The sequence below is a fragment of the Phyllobates terribilis genome, unplaced genomic scaffold (genome assembly GCF_046119375.1).
Source record: "Phyllobates terribilis strain yellow unplaced genomic scaffold, ASM4611937v1 Scaffold_11__3_contigs__length_659146591, whole genome shotgun sequence".
NCBI classification, from domain to species: domain Eukaryota; kingdom Metazoa; phylum Chordata; class Amphibia; order Anura; family Dendrobatidae; genus Phyllobates; species Phyllobates terribilis.
The window spans coordinates 437,385,031-437,397,329 of record NW_027362771.1 but is presented as its reverse complement, the minus strand read 5'-3'; the positions used below and the strand labels follow the sequence as shown (position 1 = coordinate 437,397,329).

The 12,299-nt window shown below is 52.1% G+C and overlaps 1 protein-coding gene across 1 annotated transcript in view; it reads left to right on the top strand.

The window, feature by feature from the left end:
* Window positions 1-4,033: 4,033 nt before the first annotated feature.
* ARNT2 (aryl hydrocarbon receptor nuclear translocator 2) overlaps window positions 4,034-12,299 on the top strand; it is a 121,049-nt gene continuing 112,783 nt past the window's right edge. Inside the window, exon 1 of the mRNA XM_073653234.1 lies at window positions 4,034-4,314. The gene's annotated coding sequence lies outside the window, so the exon portion shown is untranslated. The remainder of the gene's footprint in view (window positions 4,315-12,299) is intronic.

Genomic DNA, 12,299 nt, shown 5'->3' with positions numbered 1-12,299 from the left:
TTCTGATGGCTCCCAGAGTCTTGCTTCGCTCCGTCCTGGCTGCCAGCAGATCGCGGTACACTGAAGGACCTGCCGTCACATGACTATGACGTCAGCGCAGGTCCTCCAGTCCACTGCGAGCTGCTGGCATGGGAGGACGAGCACAGCAGGGGCCATCAGAAGGTAAATATAACATTTATTTTTTATTTTATTCTTTTTTTCACAAGTTCTATGGTACCCGGGTCCGGAGGAGAGTCTCGTCTACTCCACACCCGGGTACCATCTGCACATTGGAATGCATGGATTCCGCATCTACAGATCCAGTGATGCATAATCCATGCGTTCCAATGCAAGTCAATGGCGGCGAAAACGCAGCGCTTCCGCAAAATAATTGGTAGTGCTGCGTTTTTTTCTGCAATAATAATCCGCAGCGGAAATTTCCGCAGCATGTGCACAGCACATGCGGATTGTCATTGGGGAACATGGCAGGCCTTCTACCATGCGTTTTTTAAGCGTTTCTGCAGCGTTTTTGCCGCTGCGGAAACACTTAAAAAACGCATCGTGGGCACACAGCCTTACAGTGTGTTCTGTGGAACTGTGAGTTGCCAGGGCCTGTCTGGTATCTTGCCTGTTTCTGCCACCCTGGGGGCTGAGTACTCAGGCCTGTACCTGTGTCCTGCATCTATCCTGTTCTGCCACCCTGGTGGCTGTATACCCAGGCCTGTGTCCTGTACCTGAGACTTCTAGTCTGTTTCCGCCACCCTGGGGGCTGAGTACCCAGTCCTGTACCTGTATCTTGTTCCTGTACCTTGTTCTTGTCTGAACAGGGTCCTAGCCCCTTACTTGTTAGCCTCTTTGTCTGTTCCTTCTCATATCCTGCAGTGTCTAAACCAGTACCTAACTCCAACTCGTTGTCTCTGTACTTCTATTTGTGAGTTCTGTGTCGACCCGCTACTTCATATTAAGTACCTTGTGTGTATCTGGCTCTGCTCTGCCCTGTTCCGCTTCCCATCCACACCTGCGGCCCTGCTCTGCTCCGCTTTCCGTTCGCACCTGCGGCTCTGCGCCTGTATCCCAGTCTGTACTGGTCCCTATCCTGCCTGTCTACCCGCCTGTCTGTATACCAGCTGTACCCGCCAGTACACCCCCGGTGTGGGTCAACAGCTGTGTGACCGAGGTCTGCCCTGGAGTAGCACTTGGGCCACCTCCCTCGTCCCTCCTCAGACTACGGAGTCGATTAAGCTGCTGTGCGTCCGTGGTCGGATCTGGCTAGGCCCCTAGTCACGCCCCTCCAGGCACTCCTCGGTTCGTGGCCCAGTGGGACCACTAACCACGCTCACGCCAAACAGTCCGGGCGTGAGCATAACACATTTCACACAAAACACCAAAAATGGACCGGACAAAATTTCTGGTACCAATTGTTGGCACCTAATATTTGGTTGCACACCCTTTAGTATAAATAACTGCAATCAATCGCTTCCTATAACTATCAACAAGCTTCTTACATGTCTCAACTGGAATTTTGGACCACGCTTCCTTTGCAAACTGCTCCAGATCTCTCATATAGTATAATGTGTCCCATATAGTTCTCCATGCAGTATAATGGCCTCACATAGTTCTCCATGCAGTATAATGGCCTCACATAGTTCTCCATGCAGTATAATGGCCTCACATAGTTCTCCATGCAGTATAATGGCCTCACATAGTACTCCATACAGTATAATGCGCCCCATATAGTGCTCCATACAGAATAATGAGCCCCATATAGTGCCCCAAACAGAATAATGGCCCCACATTAAAACAAATAACTACCTCTGCTCATTCCCCTGCTGCTCCGGTCTTTTCATGGTCTCTTTGGATCCTCTGCACACCTCGGTACAGCAGATGCTTTGTAATGACGTTATCGCGCCTGCTGTGCTGAGATGTCAGACATAAAGGGAGAATGATAGGAGAGGAAGCGTCAGCTGGCGTTCCCTCCTCCATCATTGCTTTCAACTGTATCGGCATCTAGGATGCCAATACATTTGATAATACTATGCCGGGGGGAGGGGACCAGCCCAGCGTCGTGGGCCAAATATACTCATTCTGCGGGCCAGAGTTTGACATACAGGTGCATCTCACTAAATTAGAATATCATCAAAAAGTTAATTTATTTCAGTTCTTCAATACAAAAAGTGAAACTCATATATTATATAGAGTCATTACACTCAGAGTGATCTATTTCAAGTGTTTATTTTTGTTAATGTTGATGATTATGGCTTACAGCCAATGAAAACACAAAAGTCATTATCTCAGTAAATTAGAATACTTTATAACAACAGCTTGAAGAATGATTTTAAAATCAAATGTTGGCCTACTGAAATGTATGTTCAGTAAATGCACTCAATACTTGGTCGGAGCTCCTTTTGCATCAATTACTGCATCAATGCGGCGTGGCATGGAGGCGATGAGCCTGTGGCACTGCTGAGGTGTTATGGAAGCCCAGGTTGCTTTGATAGCAGCCTTCAGCTCATCTGCATTGTTGGGTCTGGTGTCTCTCATCTTCCTCTTGACAATACCCCATAGATTCTCTATGGAGTTAAGGTCAGACGAGTTTGCTGGCCAATCAAGCACAGTGATACTGTTGTTTTTAAACCAGGTATTGGTACTTTTGGCAGTGTGAATATGTGCCAAGTCCTGCTGGAGAATGAAATTTCCAACTCCAAAAAGCTTGTCGGCAGAGGGAAGCATGAAGTGCTCTAAAATGTCCTGGTAGACGGCTGCGCTGACTTTGTTCTTGATAAAACACAGTGGACCTACACCAGCAGATGACATGGCTCCCCAAACCATCACTGATTGTGGAAACTTCACACTAGACCTCAAGCAGCTTGGATTGTGGCCTCTCCACTCTTCCTCCAGACTCTGGGACCTTGATTTCCAAATGAAAATTGGATCTCTGGGACCTTGTGGAGTGTGTCAATGACTGCCTACTGGACATCTGTCAAGTCAGCAGTCTTCCCCATGATTGTGGAGCCTACTGAAACTGACTAAGGGACCTTTTTAAAAGCTTAGGAAGCCTTTGCAGGTGTTTTTTGTTAATTATTTTAATTTACTGAGATAATGACTTTTGTGTTTTCATTGGCTGTAAGCCATAATCATCAACATTAACAGAAATAAACTCTTGAAATAGATCACTCTGTTTGTAATGACTCTATATAATATATAAGTTTCACTTTTTGTATTGAAGAATTGAAATAAATTAACTTTTTGATGATATTCTAATTTAGTGAGATGCACCTGTATGTGATCTAAAGCAAGGAACAGGGTGAAGAGGAAGACCAGCAACCCGATGGCTTGATACAATCAAGATAACTGCGGAGAAGACCCTGGTGGTCCTATCTAGCCTTGCACAAGATCAATCTTCCTACAGAGTGTTCATCCATCAAGTCACCATGGCTCGAGATTGAGCCGAAGATCGTTAAAAAAAAAAAGCAAGTCTATGGGGAAAATCCACACATAAAACTCAGAGAACCCACAAGAGAAATTGACATTGCGGATCTGAAACATGCACCGCAGGTAACAAGGTAACACTGCGTAACAAGAAACACAGGAGATTTCTGCACATGTTGAGCATTTGGTCAGTATTTTACATCAGTATATGTAGCCAAAACCAGGCGAGGAACAATCAGAGGAAAAGTATAATAGAAACACGTCACCACTTCTGTATTTATCACCCACTCCTGGTTTTGGCTTACACATACTGAGGTAAAATACTGACCAAATACTGAAAGTGTGAACTTTGCCTTAGCACAGAGCAGCATTGCACATGCCTGACTGCCCCTCCATTCATTGTCTATGGGGCAGGGGTGTGTAGTGACCTGTAACTTAAGAGCTATTATTGTCTATATGACTAGGAACATCACTGGATGGAATGCCCTCCATATGGAAATCTGCCACCTCGCCCACGGCCGCACTTTCTCGCCAGCGTGTACAGTGCAGTCAGAGCCTTGCAGTTTAGTCTGCCACCACTAGATGACAGCAGTGCAGCAGGGCGCTGTGGTAGACACGTTACTGTATAATAGAAGTGTAATCTCAGGGTTCCGCCAGTAACGAGTAGACGACACAGGAGAAGTGTGAAGTACCTAGCTCAGTCCTCCGCTCCCTCCATCCCTCGGGGTTGCTATAGAAACGCCCCCTCCATGGCCGGCACTCACTTGTTGCTATGGCAACACCGCAGTTTCTCCCCCTTCTGATTGCCCCCAGTACGGAGATTCGCAGCTCTCGCGGTATCTCCCTGTCAGCTCCGGACACCGGCCGCACAAAGGAACCGGACACTGGGGAGGGGGAGGCGGCACCGTGAGTATAGAGCGCCTGCTCCGATCTGTGTAGTGACCGGGGGCATGTGCTGCTGTGCCCGGTGCCTCCTACAGCAGTGTACTTTGTGCCTCCAGCACTGGTCTGCCCTATGTGTTCCTGTGCCTCCAGCACTGCTGTACCCTGTGCCCCATGTATTGCTGTATCCTCGCCCCATGCACCGCTGTGCCCCGTGTATTGTTTTACCCTCTATCCCATGCACTGCTCTGTTCCCTTCCTCCTGTACTGCTGTGCCTTTTGCTCTGCGGTACCCTGTACCCTGTGTATTGTGGTGCCCTGTGCCTCCTCTACTGCTGTGCCCCGTGTATTGTGGTGCCCTGTGCCTCCTCTACTGCTGTGCTCCGTGTATTGTGGTGCCCTGTGCCTCCTCTACTGCTGTGCTCCGTGTATTGTGGTGCCCTGTGCCTCCTCTACTGCTGTGCCCCGTGTATTGTGGTGCCCTGTGCCTCCTCTACTGCTGTGCCCCGTGTATTGTGGTGCCCTGTGCCTCCTCTACTGCTGTGCCCCGTGTATTGTGGTGCCCTGTGCCTCCTCTACTGCTGTGCCCCGTGTATTGTGGTGCCCTGTGCCTCCTCTACTGCTGTGCCCCGTGTATTGTGGTGCCCTGTGCCTCCTCTACTGCTGTGCTCCGTGTATTGTGGTGCCCTGTGCCTCCTCTACTGCTGTGCCCCGTGTATTGTGGTGCCCTGTGCCTCCTCTACTGCTGTGCCCCGTGTATTGTGGTGCCCTGTGCCTCCTCTACTGCTGTGCCCCGTGTATTGTGGTGCCCTGTGCCTCCTCTACTGCTGTGCCCCGTGTATTGTGGTGCCCTGTGCCTCCTCTACTGCTGTGCCCCGTGTATTGTGGTGCCCTGTGCCTCCTCTACTGCTGTGCCCCGTGTATTGTGGTGCCCTGTGCCTCCTCTACTGCTGTGCTCCGTGTATTGTGGTGCCCTGTGCCTCCTCTACTGCTGTGCCCCGTGTATTGTGGTGCCCTGTGCCTCCTCTACTGCTGTGCCCCGTGTATTGTGGTGCCCTGTGCCTCCTCTACTGCTGTGCCCCGTGTATTGTGGTGCCCTGTGCCTCCTCTACTGCTGTGCCCCGTGTATTGTGGTGCCCTGTGCCTCCTCTACTGCTGTGCTCCGTGTATTGTGGTGCCCTGTGCCTCCTCTACTGCTGTGCCCCGTGTATTGTGGTACCCCGTGCCTCCTCTACTGCTGTGCCCCGTGTATTGTGGTGCCCTGTGCCTCCTCTACTGCTGTGCCCCGTGTATTGTGGTGCCCTGTGCCTCCTCTACTGCTGTGCCCCATGTATTGTGGTGCCCTGTGCCTCCTCTACTGCTGTGCCCCGTGTATTGTGGTGCCCTGTGCCTCCTCTACTGCTGTGCCCCGTGTATTGTGGTGCCCTGTGCCTCCTCTACTGCTGTGCCCCGTGTATTGTGGTGCCCTGTGCCTCCTCTACTGCTGTGCCCCGTGTATTGTGGTGCCCTGTGCCTCCTCTACTGCTGTGCCCCGTGTATTGTGGTGCCCTGTGCCTCCTCTACTGCTGTGCCCCGTGTATTGTGGTGCCCTGTGCCTCCTCTACTGCTGTGCCCCGTGTATTGTGGTGCCCTGTGCCTCCTCTACTGCTGTGCCCCGTGTATTGTGGTGCCCTGTGCCTCCTCTACTGCTGTGCCCCGTGTATTGTGGTGCCCTGTGCCTCCTCTACTGCTGTGCTCCGTGTATTGTGGTGCCCTGTGCCTCCTCTACTGCTGTGCCCCGTGTATTGTGGTGCCCTGTGCCTCCTCTACTGCTGTGCCCCGTGTATTGTGGTGCCCTGTGCCTCCTCTACTGCTGTGCCCCGTGTATTGTGGTGCCCTGTGCCTCCTCTACTGCTGTGCCCCGTGTATTGTGGTGCCCTGTGCCTCCTCTACTGCTGTGCTCCGTGTATTGTGGTGCCCTGTGCCTCCTCTACTGCTGTGCCCCGTGTATTGTGGTACCCCGTGCCTCCTCTACTGCTGTGCCCCGTGTATTGTGGTGCCCTGTGCCTCCTCTACTGCTGTGACCCGTGTATTGTGGTGCCCTGTGCCTCCTCTACTGCTGTGCCCCGTGTATTGTGGTGCCCTGTGCCTCCTCTACTGCTGTGCCCCGTGTATTGTGGTGCCCTGTGCCTCCTCTACTGCTGTGCCCCGTGTATTGTGGTGCCCTGTGCCTCCTCTACTGCTGTGCCCCGTGTATTGTGGTGCCCTGTGCCTCCTCTACTGCTGTGCCCCGTGTATTGTGGTGCCCTGTGCCTCCTCTACTGCTGTGCCCCGTGTATTGTGGTGCCCTGTGCCTCCTCTACTGCTGTGCCCCGTGTATTGTGGTGCCCTGTGCCTCTTCTACTGCTGTGCTCCGTGTATTGTGGTGCCCTGTGCCTCCTCTACTGCTGTGCCCCGTGTATTGTGGTGCCCTGTGCCTCCTCTACTGCTGTGCCCCGTGTATTGTGGTGCCCTGTGCCTCCTCTACTGCTGTGCTCCGTGTATTGTGGTGCCCTGTGCCTCCTCTACTGCTGTGCCCCGTGTATTGTGGTGCCCTGTGCCTCCTCTACTGCTGTGCCCCGTGTATTGTGGTGCCCTGTGCCTCCTCCACTGCTGTGCTCCGTGTATTGTGGTGCCCTGTGCCTCCTCCACTGCTGTGCTCCGTGTATTGTGGTGCCCTGTGCCTCCTCTACTGCTGTGCTCCGTGTATTGTGGTGCCCTGTGCCTCCTCTACTGCTGTGCTCCGTGTATTGTGGTGCCCTGTGCCTCCTCTACTGCTGTGCCCCGTGTATTGTGGTGCCCTGTGCCTCCTCTACTGCTGTGCCCCGTGTATTGTGGTGCCCTGTGCCTCCTCTACTGCTGTGCTCCGTGTATTGTGGTGCCCTGTGCCTCCTCTACTGCTGTGCCCCGTGTATTACGGTGCCCTGTGCCTCCTCTACTGCTGTGCCCCGTGTATTGCGGTGCCCTGTGCCTCCTCTACTGCTGTGCCCCGTGTATTGCGGTGCCCTGTGCCTCCTCTACTGCTGTGCCCCGTGTATTGCGGTGCCCTGTGCCTCCTCTACTGCTGTGCCCCGTGTATTGCGGTGCCCTGTGCCTCCTCTACTGCTGTGCCCCGTGTATTGCGGTGCCCTGTGCCTCCTCTACTGCTGTGCGCCGTGTATTGTGGTGCCCTGTGCCTCCTCTACTGCTGTGCCCCGTGTATTGTGGTGCCCTGTGCCTCCTCTACTGCTGTGCCCCGTGTATTGTGGTGCCCTGTGCCTCCTCTACTGCTGTGCCCCGTGTATTGTGGTGCCCTGTGCCTCCTCTACTGCTGTGCCCCGTGTATTGTGGTGCCCTGTGCCTCCTCTACTGCTGTGCCCCGTGTATTGTGGTGCCCTGTGCCTCCTCTACTGCTGTGCCCCGTGTATTGTGGTGCCCTGTGCCTCCTCTACTGCTGTGCCCCGTGTATTGTGGTGCCCTGTGCCTCCTCTACTGCTGTGCCCCGTGTATTGTGGTGCCCTGTGCCTCCTCTACTGCTGTGCCCCGTGTATTGTGGTGCCCAGTGCCTCCTCTACTGCTGTGCCCCGTGTATTGTGGTGCCCAGTGCCTCCTCTACTGCTGTGCCCCGTGTATTGTGGTGCCCTGTGCCTCCTCTACTGCTGTGCCCCGTGTATTGTGGTGCCCTGTGCCTCCTCTACTGCTGTGCTCCGTGTATTGTGGTGCCCTGTGCCTCCTCTACTGCTGTGCCCCGTGTATTGTGGTGCCCTGTGCCTCCTCTACTGCTGTGCCCCGTGTATTGTGGTGCCCTGTGCCTCCTCTACTGCTGTGCTCCGTGTATTGTGGTGCCCCGTGCCTCCTCTACTGCTGTGCCCCGTGTATTGTGGTACCCCGTGCCTCCTCTACTGCTGTGCCCCGTGTATTGTGGTGCCCCGTGTATTGTGGTGCCCTGTGCCTCCTCTACTGCTGTGCCCCGTGTATTGTGGTGCCCTGTGCCTCCTCTACTGCTGTGCTCCGTGTATTGTGGTGCCCTGTGCCTCCTCTACTGCTGTGCTCCGTGTATTGTGGTGCCCTGTGCCTCCTCTACTGCTGTGCCCCGTGTATTGTGGTGCCCTGTGCCTCCTCTACTGCTGTGCCCCGTGTATTGTGGTGCCCTGTGCCTCCTCTACTGCTGTGCCCCGTGTATTGTGGTGCCCTGTGCCTCCTCTACTGCTGTGCTCCGTGTATTGTGGTGCCCTGTGCCTCCTCTACTGCTGTGCTCCGTGTATTGTGGTGCCCTGTGCCTCCTCTACTGCTGTGCTCCGTGTATTGTGGTGCCCTGTGCCTCCTACACTGCTGTGCCCCGTGTATTGTGGTGCCCTGTGCCTCCTACTCTGCTGTGCCCCGTGCTCTTGCTCCAGGGTCCTCATTATAGCACAATGTGATGTTTAATAATATTATTACAGCTTTTCTCATTATCCCATAGCTTCTCTGCTCCTTGTCATACACATGGGGGGGGAGACAGGTCATTCATACACATGGGGGGGGGGACAGGTCATCTTTGTCGTACACATGGGGGGGGGACAGGTCATCTTTGTCGTACACATGGGGGGGAGACAGGTCATTCATACACATGGGGGGGGGGACAGGTCATTCATACACATGGGGGGACAGGTCATTCATACACATGGGGGGGGAGACAGGTCATTCATACACATGGGGGGGAGACAGGTCATTCATGCACATGGGGGGGAGGCAGGTCATTCATACACATGGGGGGGAGGCAGGTCATTCATACACATGGAGGGGGAGGCAGGTCATTCATACACATGGAGGGGGAGGCAGATCATTCATACACATGGGGGGAGGCAGATCATTCATACACATGGGGGGGAGGCAGGTCATTCATACACATGGGGGGGAGGCAGGTCATTCATACACATGGGGGGAGGCAGGTCATTCATACACATGGGGGGGAGGCAGGTCATTCATACACATGGGAGGGAGGCAGGTCATTCATACACATGGGGGAGAGGCAGGTCATTCATACACATGGGGGGGAGGCAGGTCATTCATACACATGGGGGGGAGGCAGGTCATTCATACACTTGGGGGGGAGGCCGGTCATTCATACACTTGGGGGGGGGGGGCGGTCATTCATACACTTGGGGGGGGGAGGCAGGTCATTCATACACTTGGGGGGGGAGCAGGTCATTCATACACATGGGGGGGAGGCAGGTCATTCATACACTTGGGGGGGAGGCAGGTCATTCATACACTTGGGGGGGAGGGCAGGTCATTCATACACTTGGGGGGGAGGCAGGTCATTAATACACATGGGGGGAGGCAGGTCATTAATACACATGGGGGGGAGGCAGGTCATTAATACACATGGGGGGGAGGCAGGTCATTAATACACATGGGGGGGGGGCAGGTCATTCATACACATGGTGGGGGCGGCAGGTCATTCATACACTTGGGGGGGAGGCAGGTCATTCATACACTTGGGGGTGAGGCAGGTCATTAATACACATGGGGGGGAAGGTCATTCATACACATGGGGGGGAGGCAGGTCATTCATAGACATGGGGGGGGAGGCAGGTCATTCATACACATGGGGGGACAGGTCATTCATACACATGGGGGGGGACAGGTCATTCATACACATGGGGGGGGACAGGTCATTCATACACATGGGGGGGGGACAGGTCATTCATACACATGGGGGGGAGGCAGGTCATTCATACACATGGGGGGGAGGCAGGTCATTCATACACATGGGGGGGAGGCAGGTCATTCATACACATGGGGGGGAGGCAGGTCATTCATACACATGGGGGGGAGACAGGTCATCTTTGTCATACACATGGGGGGGAGACAGGTCATTCATACACATGGTGAGATAGGTCATCTGTGTCATACACATGGGTGGGAGACAGGTCATTCATACACATGGGGAGGGGGGACAGGTCCTCGACCTGAATAATCGCTGTCATTGTAGTGGGAGATAAGCACCTGCCAGACACATCTCTTCATTGGCGGATCTCGTTGAGATTGGCAATTGCTGATAATGCAGTGTCTGTGGCCAGCTTTAGTTACTTCCATGCAGGACTTACAGTGGGTACGGAAAGTATTCAGACCCCTTTACATTTTTCACTCTTTGTTTCATTGCAGCCATTTGATAAATTCTAAAAAGTGCATTTTTTTTCTCATTAAAGTTCACTCTGCACCCCATCTTGACTGAAAAAAACAGAAATGTAGAAATTTTTGCAAATTTATTAAAAAAGAAAAAATGATATATCACATAAGTGTTCAGACCCTTTGCTCAGTATTGAGTAGAAGCACCCTTTTGAGCTAGTACAGCCATGAGTCTTCTTGGGAATGATGCAACAAGTTTTTCACACCTGGATTTGGGGATCCTCTGCCATTCTTCCTTGCAGACCCTCTCCAGTTCCGTCTGGTTGGATGGTGAACTTTGGTGGACAGCCGTTTTCAGGTCTCTCCAGAGACGCTCAATTGGGTTTAGGTCAGGGCTCTGGCTGGGCCAGTCAAGAATGGTCACAGAGTTGTTCTGAAGCCACTCTTTTGTTATTTTAGCTGTGTGCTTAGGGTCATTGTCTTGTTGGAAGGTGAACCTTCAGCAAGTTTGAGGTCCAGAGCACTCTGGAAGAGGTTTTCTTCCAGGATATCTCTGTACTTGGTCACATTCATGTTTCCTTCAATTGCAACCAGTCGTCCTGTCCCTGACTCTGAACAGCACCCCCATAGCATGATTCTGCCACCACCATGTTTCACTGTTGGGATTGTATTGGGCAGGTGATGAGCAGTGCCTGGTTTTCACCACACATACTGCTTAGAATTATCACCAAAAAGTTCTATCTTCGTCTCATCAGACCAGAGAATCTTATTTCTCATAGTCTGGGAGTCCTTCATGTTTTTTTGAGCAAACTCTATGTGGACTTTCATATGTCTTGCACTGAGGAGAGGCTTCCGTTGGGCCACTCTGCCATAAAGGCCCGACTGGTGGAGGGCTGCAGTGATAGTTGACTTTGTGGAACTTTCTCCCATCTCCCTACTGCATCTCTGTAGCTCAGCCACAGTGATCTTGGGGTTCTTTACCTCTCTCACCAAGACTCTTCTCCCATGATTGCTCAGTTTGGCTGGACGGGCAGGTCTAGTAAGACTTCTGGTGGTCCCAAACTTCTTCCATTTAAGGATTATGGAGGACACTGTGCTCTTAGGAACCTTGAGTACTGCAGAAATTCTTTTGTAACCTTGGCCAGATCTGTGCCGTGCCACAATTCTGTCTCCGAGCTCCTTGGGCAACTCCTTTGAGCTCATAATTCTCATTTGGTCTGACATGCACTGTGAGCTGTGAGGTCTTATATAGACAGGTGTGTGCCTTTCCAAATCAAGTCCTATCAGTTTAATTAAACACAGTTGGACTCCAATGAAGAAGTAGAACCATCTCAAGGAGGATGGCAATGAAATGGACATCATGTGACTTAAATATGAGTGTCTGAGCAAAGGGTCTGAATACTTATGACCATGTGATATTTCAGTTTTTCTTTTTTAATAAATTTGCAAAAATTTCTACATTTCTGTTTTATTTCAGTGAAGATGGAGTGCAGAGTGTACTTTAATGAGAAAGAGTTACCAAATGGCTGCAATGAAACAAAGAGTGAAAAATTTAAAGGGGTCTGAATACTTTCCGTACCCACTGTATTTTCTGCAGAAAAGATCAAGTATGGATTGTGACAGATAAAATGTAAAATCCATGGTGAATCTGCAGCAAAATCCGCTTTATTTACTTTCAGATTCGTTGCAGATTTCACTCTGCATTGCAAACAATGGAAAAGCACACTGCAGTTTGGTAAAGTCCCATCCGTGATGGTGCTACTATAATGTACTGTGGCGGACATCCATACTGTTAGAACATACTCTAATACAGGGATCAACAACCTGCGGCACTCCAGCTGTTGCAAAGCTACAACTCCCTCTGTCAGGGCATTTGAGGAGTTGTAGTTTGACAATAG